Genomic DNA, 11,259 nt, shown 5'->3' on the forward strand with positions numbered 1-11,259 from the left:
TGAAACCGGGGGATCTCGGCGCGCATTTTACTTGACCTAAGCGGCTGGCTTGGCTCCCTCTTTTTTTTTTTCTCTCCCTCTCTACCTGCTGCCATGATGGGTGAAGAACTCTAAGAACCTACTAGGCGGGGTCGGATTTTGCTTAGGCAAGAAAAGCGGAGAGGATCCCCACGAAAATTCTGAAACCGGGGGATCTCGGCGCGCATTTTACTTGACCTAAGCGGCTGGCTTGGCTCCCTCTTTTTTTTCTCTCTCCCTCTCTACCGGCTGCCATGCTGGGTGAAGAACTCTAGTGACCCACTAGGCGGGGGTCGGGTTTTGCAACTCTAAGCAGCTTGGTCGTATTGTTTTGTTTTTATCGGCTGTTATGTTGGGTGAAGAACTCTAAGAACTTGCCGACTTTGCTTTCTACTTGACCTAACAATCATATTTTGCTTTCAAACAATCTTATACAAATGTGTATGGCCAAAAGAGGGATTTAAAATTAATATAAAAAAGGCAGTAGAATATGGCAAAAAAGGGGATTAAAATTGAGATAAAAAAGGCAACCGCACATATTATTATGTACATAATTCACAATATTCAGAAAATGAACCAAGTGTTCTACTCATTTCTAAGCTATCAATATATGCATTTTCAACATATGTAACATATTCAAATAACAAATACAATCACAAATCCGAGCTCCGTTCTCATGGGTTAGGCATATATGCTTTTTTATGCTAAAAAGCGAAGTAGACATGGTACTTATTCTAAGCATAGAGCATTGCAAAAGTTTCTAAATTTTGACATTTTTAGCAAAATTTGCAAAATGAAAATTTCCCAAAGGACATGGAATGTGCAAGGCTACAACCCCACCCCCCACTTAAAAAATTTGCATTGTCCTCAAAGCATTTTAAGCAAGATTCTACGGATGGAAAGAAAAAAAAAAGAGAACAGAAGACCTCCCCTTGTAACCTAGTTTCTTCATGGAAGCTTGCTTGCAAAGATCCCAAGTTTGGTTATGTTTCATTTTCCTTTATTCCTACAAAAAGAAAACAAGAATTTCCATCGCATTTTATTAAAGAGGTTAAACTAAAAATTTTAGAAAAATGTGCAGAATTGTTTAAGCTCGGTTGCATTTTCTAAGCATCACTTGAATTATTAAAACGACCTAACAAATATTCAATACAAGTTCGTAATTCATAACCTACCAAAAAGTTCAAAAAGATTGTTGTAAATTACATACATCAATAAACTTACTTCAGCATTCATTTGGGGTATTGTAGGTTCATATTAAAAAGTAGTCATTCATGTCGTGATGCAAAGGCCCTTTTTATGTATCTAAAACTAAAATCACGAAAATCATCGTGGACATGCAGCACAACAAACTGAATTTCCATGGGAAGCCTTTGCTAACAAAATGGTTGACAATAATTACTCAGACAAGAGAGAATGACTATAATTAATTAACAGAAGTACAAATCAATATAGGTGCACAACCACCAAGCCCCCAACAAAAGGAACAATAAATTTCAATAACAAAAGAAAGGTAGTATCAGGACTATCCTTACTTGTTATCGAAGAAGATACCTTGGCTCTGGTAAGCCCAATGCTCTGCCTTACAACGTTCAATTACCTCAGTACTGCAGCGTTTCTTCAAAGTTTGGGAATCTACCTAAAACATAAATATATATTCCAACTTGAAAACCTCCATGTCAGAAACTTTACTTTATTTATCAAACCAGATGCTATGCAAGAATTAGTTAGCAGAAATACAACATAAATAGTAATGATATTCTTTGGGGAGGGGATAAAAGCATCTTTCATCTTAGAAATAAGCTTAGCAGTTAGCACTAACCTTTATATAAGAAGTTAACACCGGTTTGATTGCTTCTTAAAGTTCAGCTACGAAATCTGGTAAAGAGAAAGACCTAATCCATAATGTTAAAGAGGAAAAGACCAAGTCAGATTCCTTTATTCAAACAGGTTAGTATCACATCTCCAAAGGAAAAAACTTACGGACCTCTGCGACGAATTTCCTTGAATGATGTAGCAGCACCTGATTCTTCAAACACAGTTTCATTTATGCTATGAAAAATAAGATTGATAAATAAAACTTTCGGCTACAATGAGCCACATAAACATAAAGCTGTGACAGGAAAACAAAAGCTAACAGATAATTAACTATACAGTTTGTAAGCAAAATACCAAATAGCCCATAATCAAGATCACAACTGAAGCAAACAATAATGTGTAGTTTATCATTTCCAACCAAATAATTCAATAACAAATAAGGTCAAATGGCCAAATAATATGTCCTTTCACATAAATATTTACTCCTGAATTTTTTGAAGGATAATGTTACCGCTTCTCTCCCACGTTTCACAAAAATTCTTTTACATATTATATTTTTTTTACATATTCCTATTGAAGAATCTCATTTGAGCATTTTGTGGTCAATTTGACTTGAAAGAAACGGCCAAACTTTCAATAAGAAAGAAGCAAGATGCCCAGTTTTTTTAACTGCTGTTTTTCTCTTCTTTTTTTTTCTTTAACTTGCTGTAAATTGGAGATGTTTTCCATAACTACTTTGGCTTATGTAATTTACCTTCTCCCTAAATGCAACCATAAATCAAACAAACTAGATGAATAAATTTACACCACAGAAATCCATCCTATGAAGACTACAGCGGAGAAAGACGGGATAAGGATAAAGCATAGGAAGAGCAAATACCCCATGGGAAGTAAACTGATAAAAAATACTTTGTCTTGAGAGTAATATATCCCGAACCAATTTTCTGCCAGCCATTAAGATTTACCCACTGCAACTCTGCACACAAATATTTTCTTATAAACAATAATTAACACAATCTAATTGGTATCTTATGGATATAAAAGACAGCATGGATCCATATTGAAAGGATTTCAAATTAGTCTACGAACAAAGAATTTGGAAGGATTTGTGATCAACTAAGGAGCTCTCGACTTTCTTCGCTGGAATTTACCTTCCTTGGGTACTTATCGACCAGAGACTGGAAGTAATTGTGCTCTTCGTCCATAGTAGTCATCCAACCAGCAAGGGAAAGACCACGACGCGCAGTGGAATAGGAAAAAGAGCGTCGAGCACAGCCTTCGTGTCACCAGCAATCGTTTTTCCTTTATTGGTAGACCGAAAAGGCTTTGTCAAGCAGGCAGGCATGATTGTCACTCGATCGACAGTTGAGAAATCCAGCGCTGTTAGGGCCGGGAGAAGAAGATGGCCGTGAATCGCGATTTTGAGGAAGACGAAGAAGATAAGAGAAGGGGAGAGGACGAGAAAGTAGAGAGAGAGCCGTTAGAGAAGAAGTAGGGAAGAAATTCTTTTATTTAAAATTCAATTGCATTATTTATTTATTTATTTAATTTCTTTTTATTTATTTATTTAATTTAAATAATATACATAAATTTGCAAAATGGAATATATAGTTATATTACTTATTATAGAATACAAAATGAAAATAGTGATTAGTAGTGATTAGAAGAAATGTCTAAAATAAACAAAAATAATAAATATTCAAAAAAGATATTCTTTTTTTATTTAAATAATACGGAAGGCTAGTACCCTTCGGGAAGTGATTGGTCTGTCATATGCTATAAACGGGATTAAACTCCATTTCTCATACTTTCACTCATTGATTAACTCATTGTTAAGATTAGGTTAGGTATATTTCGATTTCACACTAAGCCAAGAAATTCAAGAACGATAAACTTTAAAATTTGGGGATAGGGATCAACAAGTTATTGAAATTTTTTTCCTCGCCAAGTAGAATTGCTTTATCAATGATTCGGTGAATGTATCTATGTTCAGTTCGTGTGTGTACATGTATGAGTCAAATTCATTTCGTTAGGATGGGGATCATCAATTTAATTAGGGATCGGTCTTATGATGAAACAATTCATTGCATTGATTAAATCCAATATAAAAAACCATTTTACCTATACTCAATAGATAAATCCAGTTCCTCAATGAGCCCTAAGCCCTAAGCACTAAGCCCTAAGCCCTAAAAGCCCTAAGCCCTAAGCCCTAAAAGCCCTAAGCCTTAAGCCCTAAGCCCTAAAAGCCCTAAGTCCTAAGTCCTAAGCGCCCTAAGCGCTGTAAAAGCCCTAAAAGCCCAAAGCCCAAGCCCTAAAAGCACAAGCCCTAAACCCTAAAATCCCAAAAGCCCAAAGCACAAGCCCTAGAAGCCCAAACCCTAATTCCTAAAAGACCTAAAAGCCCTAAGCGCCCTAAGAGCCCAAAGCCCGAGCCCTAAAAGCCCAATCCCTAAAAGCCCAAGCCCTAAAAGCCCAAGCCCTAATCCCTAAGCACTAAGCCAAAGGCCCTAAGCCCCAAAAGCACCAAAAGCACCAAAAGCCCTAAGCCCTAAAAGCCCTAAAAGCCCTAAAAGCCCTAAGTCCTCCTAAAAGCGTTAAGCCCTAAAAGCACTAAGCCATAAGCCTTAAAGCCTAAAAGCCCTAAGAGCCCTAAAATCCCTAAAAGTCCTAAGCGCCCTAAACCCCTAAACCCTAAACACTAAAGCCATAAGCCCTAAAATCCCTAAGCCCAAGCCATAAAAGCCCAAGCCCTAAGCCCTAAGCCCTAAGCGCCCTAAAAGCCCTAAAAGCCCTAAAAACTCTAAACCCTAAAAGCTATAAGCCCTAAAAGCCCTAAGCCCTAAACGCCTTAAAAGCCATAAACGCCTTAAGCGCCCTAAAAGCCATAAAACGCCCAAGCCCTAAAGCCTGAGCCCTAAAAGCCAAAGCCCTAAGCCATAAGCCCTAAGCCCTACAAGCCCTAAGCCCTAAGCAATAAAAGCACAAGAACTAAGCCCTAAACCCTAAACCCTAAACCCAACCCTACCTAAGCCCTAAGCCCTAAGCCCTAAGCCTCAACCCTAAGGCCTAAGCCCTAAGGCCTCAGCCCTAAAAGCCCTAAAAGTCGTAAAAGCCGTAAAAGCCCTAAGCCCTACAACCTAAAAGCCCTAAGCGTCGTAAAAGCCCAAAAGCCCTAAACGCCCAAAGCCCAAGCCCTAAAAGCCCAAACCCTAAGCCCTAAGCCCTAAGCCCTAAAAGCCCTAAAAGCCCTAAGAGCATTAAAAGTCCTAAAAGCCCAACGAGCCCAAAGCCCGAGCCCTAAAAGCCCAAGCCCTAATCCGTAAGCCCTAAGCCAAACACCCTAAGCCCTAAAAGCCCTAAAAGCCCCAAAAGCCCTAAAAGCCCTAAAAGCCCCAAAGCACTAAATGCCTAAAAGCCTAAAATCCCATATCCCTAAATACCTTAAAACCCTTAAAGCCCTAAGCCCTAAGCCCTAAAAGCGCTAAGCCTAAGCCATAATCCCTAAAAGCCCTAAGCCTAAACCTAAAAGCCCTAAGCCATAATCCCTAAAAGCCCTAAGCCCTAAAACCTAAAAGCCCTAAGCGCTCTAAAAGCCCCAAGCCCTAAGCGCACTAAAAGCCCAAAGCCCAAGCCCTAGGCCTAAAAGCCCTAAGCCCTAAAAGCCCAAAGCCCAAGCCTTAAAAGCCCAAACCCTAAGCCCTAAGCCCTAAGCCCTAATCCCTAAAATCCCTAAGCGCCCAAAAAGCCCTAAGAGCACTAAAAGTCCTAAAAGCCCAACGAGCCCAAAGCCCGAGCCCTAAAAGCCCAAGCCTAATCCCTAAGCCCTACCCTAATAGCCCTAAAAGCCAAAGCCCTAAATGCCTTAAAAGCCCTAAACCCTAAACCCTAAACCTAAACCTAAACCCTAAACCTAAACCCTAAACCTAAACCCTAACCCTAAACCCTAAACCCTAAACCCTAAACCCTAAACCCTAAACCCTAAACCCTTTAAAGCCTAAGCATAATCCTAAAAGCCTAAGCCCTAAACCTAAAAGCCTAAGCGCCTAAAAGCCCAAGCGCCCTACACCCTAAACCCTAAACCTAAACCTAAACCTAAACCCTAAACCTAAACCCTAAACCCTAAACCCTAAACCCCTAAACCTAACCCTAAAAGTCATAAGCCCTAAGTGCCCTAAGTGCCCTAAAAGCCCTAAACGTCTTAAGACCCTAGGCGCACTAAAAGCCCAAGCCCAAGCCCTAGGCCTAAAAGCCCTAAGCCCTAAAAGCCAAAGCCCAAGCCTTAAAAGCCAAACCCTAAGCCCTAAAGCCCTAAGCCCTAATCCCTAAAATCCCTAAGCGCCCAAAAGCCCTAAGAGCACTAAAAGTCCTAAAAGCCAACGTACCCAAAACCCGAGCCAAAAAGCCCAAGCCTAATCCCTAAGCCTAAGCCAAACACCCTAAGCCCTAAAGCCTAAAAGCCCAAAAGCCCTAAATGCCCTAAGCCCTAAAATCCCATATCTAAATACCCTTAAAACCCTTAAAGCCCTAAGCCCTAAAAGCGCTAAGCCCTAAGCCATAATCCCTAAAAGCCCTAAGCCCTAAAACTAAAAGCCCTAAGCCATAATCCCTAAAAGCCCTAAGCCATAAAACTAAAAGCCCTAAGCGCTCTAAAAGCCCAAGCGCCTACACCCTAAACCCTAAACCCTAAACCTAAACCCTAAACCCTAAGCCCTACGCCCCTAAACCCTAAACCCTAAAAGTCATAAGCCCTAAGCCATAAGTGCCCTAAAAGCCCTAAACGTCTTAAGCACCCTAGGCGCACTAAAAGCCCAAAGCCCAAGCCCTAGGCCTAAAAGCCCTAAGGCCTAAAAGCCCAAAGCCCTAAAAGCCAAAGCCCTAAGCGCACTAAAAGCCCCAAGCCTAAGCCGCACTAAAAGCCAAAGCCCAAGCCTAGGCCTAAAAGCCCTAAGCCTAAAGCCCAAAGCCCAAGCCTTAAAAGCCAAACCCTAGCCTAAGCCTAAGCCTAATCCCTAAAATCCCTAAGCCGCCCAAAGCCCTAAGAGCACTAAAGTCCTAAAAGCCCAACGAGCCAAAGCCCGAGCCCTAAAAGCCAAGCCTAATCCCTAAGCCCTAAGCCTAATAGCCCTAAAAGCCCAAAAGCCTAAATGCCTTAAAAGCCCTAAACCCTAAACCCTAAACCCTAAACCCTAAACCCTAAACCCTTAAAGCCCTAAGCCATAATCCCTAAAAGCCCTAAGCCCTAAAACCTAAAAGCCCTAAGCGCCCTAAAAGCCCCAAGCGCCCTACACCCTAAACCCCTAAACCCTAAACCCTAAACCCTAAACCCTAAACCCTAAACCCTAAACCCTAAACCCTAAACCCTAAACCTAAACCGTAAAAGTCATAAGCCCTAAGTGCCCTAAGTGCCTAAAGCCCTAAACGTCTTAAGCACCCTAGGCGCACTAAAAGCCCAAAGCCCAAGCCCTAGGCCTAAAAGCCCTAAGCCCTAAAAAGCCCAAAGCCCAAGCCTTAAAAGCCCAAACCTAAGCCCCTAAGCCCTAAGCCCTAATCCCTAAAATCCCTAAGCGCCCAAAAAGCCCTAAGAGCACAAAAGTCCTAAAAGCCCACGTACCCAAAACCCGAGCCCAAAAAGCCCAAGCCCTAATCCTAAGCCCTAAGCCAAACACCTAAGCCCTAAAAGCCCTAAAAGCCCCAAAAGCCCTAAATGCCCTAAAAGCCTAAAATCCATATCCCTAAATACCCTTAAAACCCTTAAAGCCCTAAGCCTAAAAGCGCTAAGCCCTAAGCCATAATCCCTAAAAGCCCTAAGCCCTAAAACCTAAAAGCCCTAAGCATAATCCCTAAAAGCCCTAAGCCATAAAACCTAAAAGCCCTAAGCGCTCTAAAAGCCCCAAGCGCCCTACACCCTAAACCCCTAAACCCTAAACCCTAAACCCTAAACCCTAAGCCCTAAGCCCCTAAACCCTAAACCCTAAAAGTCATAAGCCCTAAGTGCCATAAGTGCCCTAAAAGCCCTAAACGTCTTAAGCACCCTAGGCGCACTAAAAGCCCAAAGCCCAAGCCCTAGGCCTAAAAGCCCTAAGGCCTAAAAGCCCAAAGCCCTAAAAGCCCAAAGCCCAAGCCTTAAAAGCCCAAGCCTTAAAAGCCCAAACCCTAAGCCCTAAGCCTAAGCCCTAATCCCTAAAATACCTAAGCGCCCAAAAAGCCCTAAGAGCACTAAAAGTCCTAAAAGCCCAACGAGCCCAAAGCCCGAGCCCTAAAAGCCCAAGCCCTAATCCGTAAGCCCTAAGCCAAACACCCTAAGCCCTAATAGCCCTAAAAGCCCCAAAAGCCCTAAATGCCTTAAAAGCCCTAAAATCCCATATCCCTAAATACCCTTAAAACCCTTAAAGCCCTAAGCCCTAAGCCCTAAAAGCGCTAAGCCAACCCTAAACCCTAAAAGCCCTAAGCCCTAAAACCTAAAAGCCCTAAGCCATAATCCCTAAAAGCCCTAAGCCCTAAAACCTAAAAAGCCCTAAGCGCCCTAAAAGCCCTAAAAGCCCTACACCCTAAACCCCTAAACCCTAAACCCTAAACCTAAAAGTCATAAGCCCTAAGTGCCCTAAGTGCCCTAAAAGCCTAAACGTCTTAAGCATCCTAGGCGCACTAAAACCCAAAGCCCAAGCCCTAGGCCTAAAAGCCTAAGCCCTAAAGCACTAAGCCCTAAGCCCTAAAAGCGCTAACCCTAGGCCTAAAAGCCGTAAGCCCTAAAAGCGCTAAGCCCTAAGCCATAATCCCTAAAAGCCCTAAGCCATAATCCCTAAAAGCCCTAAGCCATAATCCCTAAAAGCCCTAAGCCCTAAAACCTAAAAGCCCTAAGTCATAATCCCTAAAAGCCCTAAGCCCTAAAACGTAAAAGCCCTAAGCGCCCTAAAAGCCCCAAGCGCCCTACACCCTAAACCCCTAAACCCTAAACCCTAAACCCTAAACCCTAAACCCCTAAACCCTAAACCCTAAAAGTCATAAGCCCTAAGTGCCCTAAGTGCCCTAAAAGCCCTAAACGTCTTAAGCACCCTAGGCGCACTAAAAGCCCAAAGCCCGAGCCCTAGGCCTAAAAGCCCTAAGCCCTAAAAGCCCAAAGCCCAAGCCTTAAAAGCCCAACCCTAAGCCCTAAGCCCTAAAGCCAATCTCCTAAAATCCCTAAGCGCCCAAAAGCCCTAAGAGCACTAAAAGTCCTAAAAGCCCAACGAGCCAAAGCCGAGCACTAAAAGCCCCAACCCTAATCCGTAAGCCCTAAGCCAAACACCCTAAGCCCTAAAAGCCCCAAAAGCCCTAAATGCCCTAAAAGCCCTAAAATCCCATATCCCTAAATACCCTTAAAACCTTAAAGCCCTAAGCCCTAAGCCTAAAAGCCCTAAAGCCCTAAGCCATAATCCCTAAAAGCCCTAAAGCCATAATCCCTAAAAGCCCTAAGCCCTAAAACCTAAAAGCCCTAAGCCATAATCCCTAAAAGCCCTAAGCCCTAAAACCTAAAAAGCCCTAAGCGCCCTAAAGCCCTAAAAGCCCTACACCCTAAACCCCTAAACCTAAACCCTAAACCCGTAAACCCTAAACACTAAAAGTCATAAGCCCTAAGTGCGCTAGAAGCCCTAAACGTCTTAGCACCCTAGTGCGCACTAAAAAGCCAAAGCCCAAGCCCTAGGCCTAAAGCCCTAAGGCCTAAAGCCCAAAGCCCTAAAAGCCAAAGCCCAAGCCTTAAAAGCCCAAGCCTTAAAAGCCCAAACCTAAGCCTAAGCCCTAATCCCTAAATACCTAAGCGCCCAAAAAGCCCTAAGAGCACTAAAAGTCCTAAAAGCCCAACGAGCCCAAAGCCGAGCCCAAAAAGCCCAAGCCCTAATCGTAAGCCCTAAGCCAAACACCCTAAGCCCTAATAGCCCTAAAACCCCAAAAGCCCTAAATGCCTTAAAAGCCCTAAAATCCCATATCCCTAAATACCCTTAAAACCCTTAAAGCCCTAAGCCCTAAGCCCTAAAAGCGCTAAGCCCTAAACCTAAACCCTAAAAGCCCTAAGCCCTAAAACCTAAAAGCCCTAAGCCATAATCCCTAAAAGCCCTAAGCCCTAAAACCTAAAAGCCCTAAGCGCCCTAAAAGCCCTAAAAGCCCTACACCCTAAACCCCTAAACCCTAAACCCTAAACCCCTAAACCCTAAACCCTAAAAGTCATAAGCCCTAAGTGCCCTAAGTGCCCTAAAAGCCCTAAACGTCTTAGCATCCTAGGCGCACTAAAAGCCCAAAGCCCAAGCCCTAGGCCTAAAAGCCTAAGCCCTAAAAGCACTAAGCCCTAAGCCCTAAAAGCGCTAAGCCTAGGCCTAAAAGCCGTAAACCCTAAAAGCGCTAAGCCTAAGCCATAATCCCTAAAAGCCCTAAGCCATAATCCCTAAAAGCCCTAAGCGCCTAAAACCTAAAAAGCCCTAAGCGCCCTAAAAGCCCTAAAAGCCCTAAGCGCCCTACACCCTAAACCCCTAAACCCTAAACCCTAAACCCCTAAACCTAAACCCTAAAAGTCATAAGCCCTAAGTGCCCTAAGTGCCCCAAAAGCCCTAAACGTCTTAAGCACCCTGAGCGCACTAAAAGCCCAAAGCCCAAGCCCTAGCCTAAAAGCCCTAAGCCTAAACGCCCAAAGCCCAAGCCTTAAAAGCCCAAACCCTAACCCTAAGCCCTAAGCCTAATCCCTAAAATCCCTAAGCGCCCAAAAAGCCCTAAGAGCACTAAAAGTCCTAAAAGCCCAACGAGCCCAAAGCCCGAGCCCTAAAAGCCCAAGCCTAATCCCTAAGCCTAAGCCAAACACCCTAAGCCCTAAAAGCCCTAAAAGCCCAAAAGCCCTAAATGCCCTAAAAGCCCTAAAATCCCTTATCCTAAATACCCTTAAAACCCTTAAAGCCCTAAGCCCTAAGCCCTAACCTAAAAGCGCTAAGCCCTAAGCCATAATCCCTAAAAGCCCTAAGCCTAAAACCTAAAAGCCCTAAGCCATAAGCCCTAAAACCTAAAACCCTAAGCCCTAAAACCTAAAAGCCTTAAGCCATAAGCCCTAAAAACCCTAAGCCCTAAAACCTAAAAACCCTAAGCCCTAAAACCTAAAAGCCCTAAGCGCCCTAAAACCTAAAAGCCCTAAGCGCCCTAAAACCTAAAAAGCCCTAAGCGCCTAAAAGCCCTAAAAGCGCTAAAAGCCTAGCCATAAGCCCAAAAAGCCCTAAAAGCCCTAAGCCCGAAAAACCCAAACCCATAACCACTTGTAGCCTAGTTTCTTCATGGAAGATTGCTTGCAAAGATCCCAAGCCCTAAACCCTAAACCCTAAACCCTAAACCCTAAGCCCTAAAACCTAAAAGCCCTAAGCGCCCTAAAAGCCCCAAGCGCCCTACACCCTAAACCCCTAAACCCTAAAC

At 43.2% G+C, this 11,259-nt stretch overlaps 2 long non-coding RNA genes across 2 annotated transcripts; both read right to left on the reverse strand.

The window, feature by feature from the left end:
* Positions 1-975: 975 nt before the first annotated feature.
* On the reverse strand, positions 976-2,246 carry LOC116402199. Its single transcript, XR_004214650.1, has 4 exons — positions 2,006-2,246; positions 1,841-1,913; positions 1,554-1,657; positions 976-1,024 (listed from the first exon to the last, which is right to left on the reverse strand). It is a non-coding gene; the product is annotated as an uncharacterized LOC116402199 (long non-coding RNA).
* Positions 2,247-2,695: 449 nt separating this feature from the next.
* LOC116402169 lies at positions 2,696-3,315 on the reverse strand. The gene is made up of 2 exons (XR_004214612.1): positions 2,988-3,315; positions 2,696-2,812 (listed from the first exon to the last, which is right to left on the reverse strand). It is a non-coding gene; the product is annotated as an uncharacterized LOC116402169 (long non-coding RNA).
* Between the last annotated feature and the right edge of the window lie 7,944 nt (positions 3,316-11,259).

This window comes from Cucumis sativus, chromosome 2, assembly GCF_000004075.3.
Source record: "Cucumis sativus cultivar 9930 chromosome 2, Cucumber_9930_V3, whole genome shotgun sequence".
Lineage (NCBI taxonomy): Eukaryota > Viridiplantae > Streptophyta > Magnoliopsida > Cucurbitales > Cucurbitaceae > Cucumis > Cucumis sativus.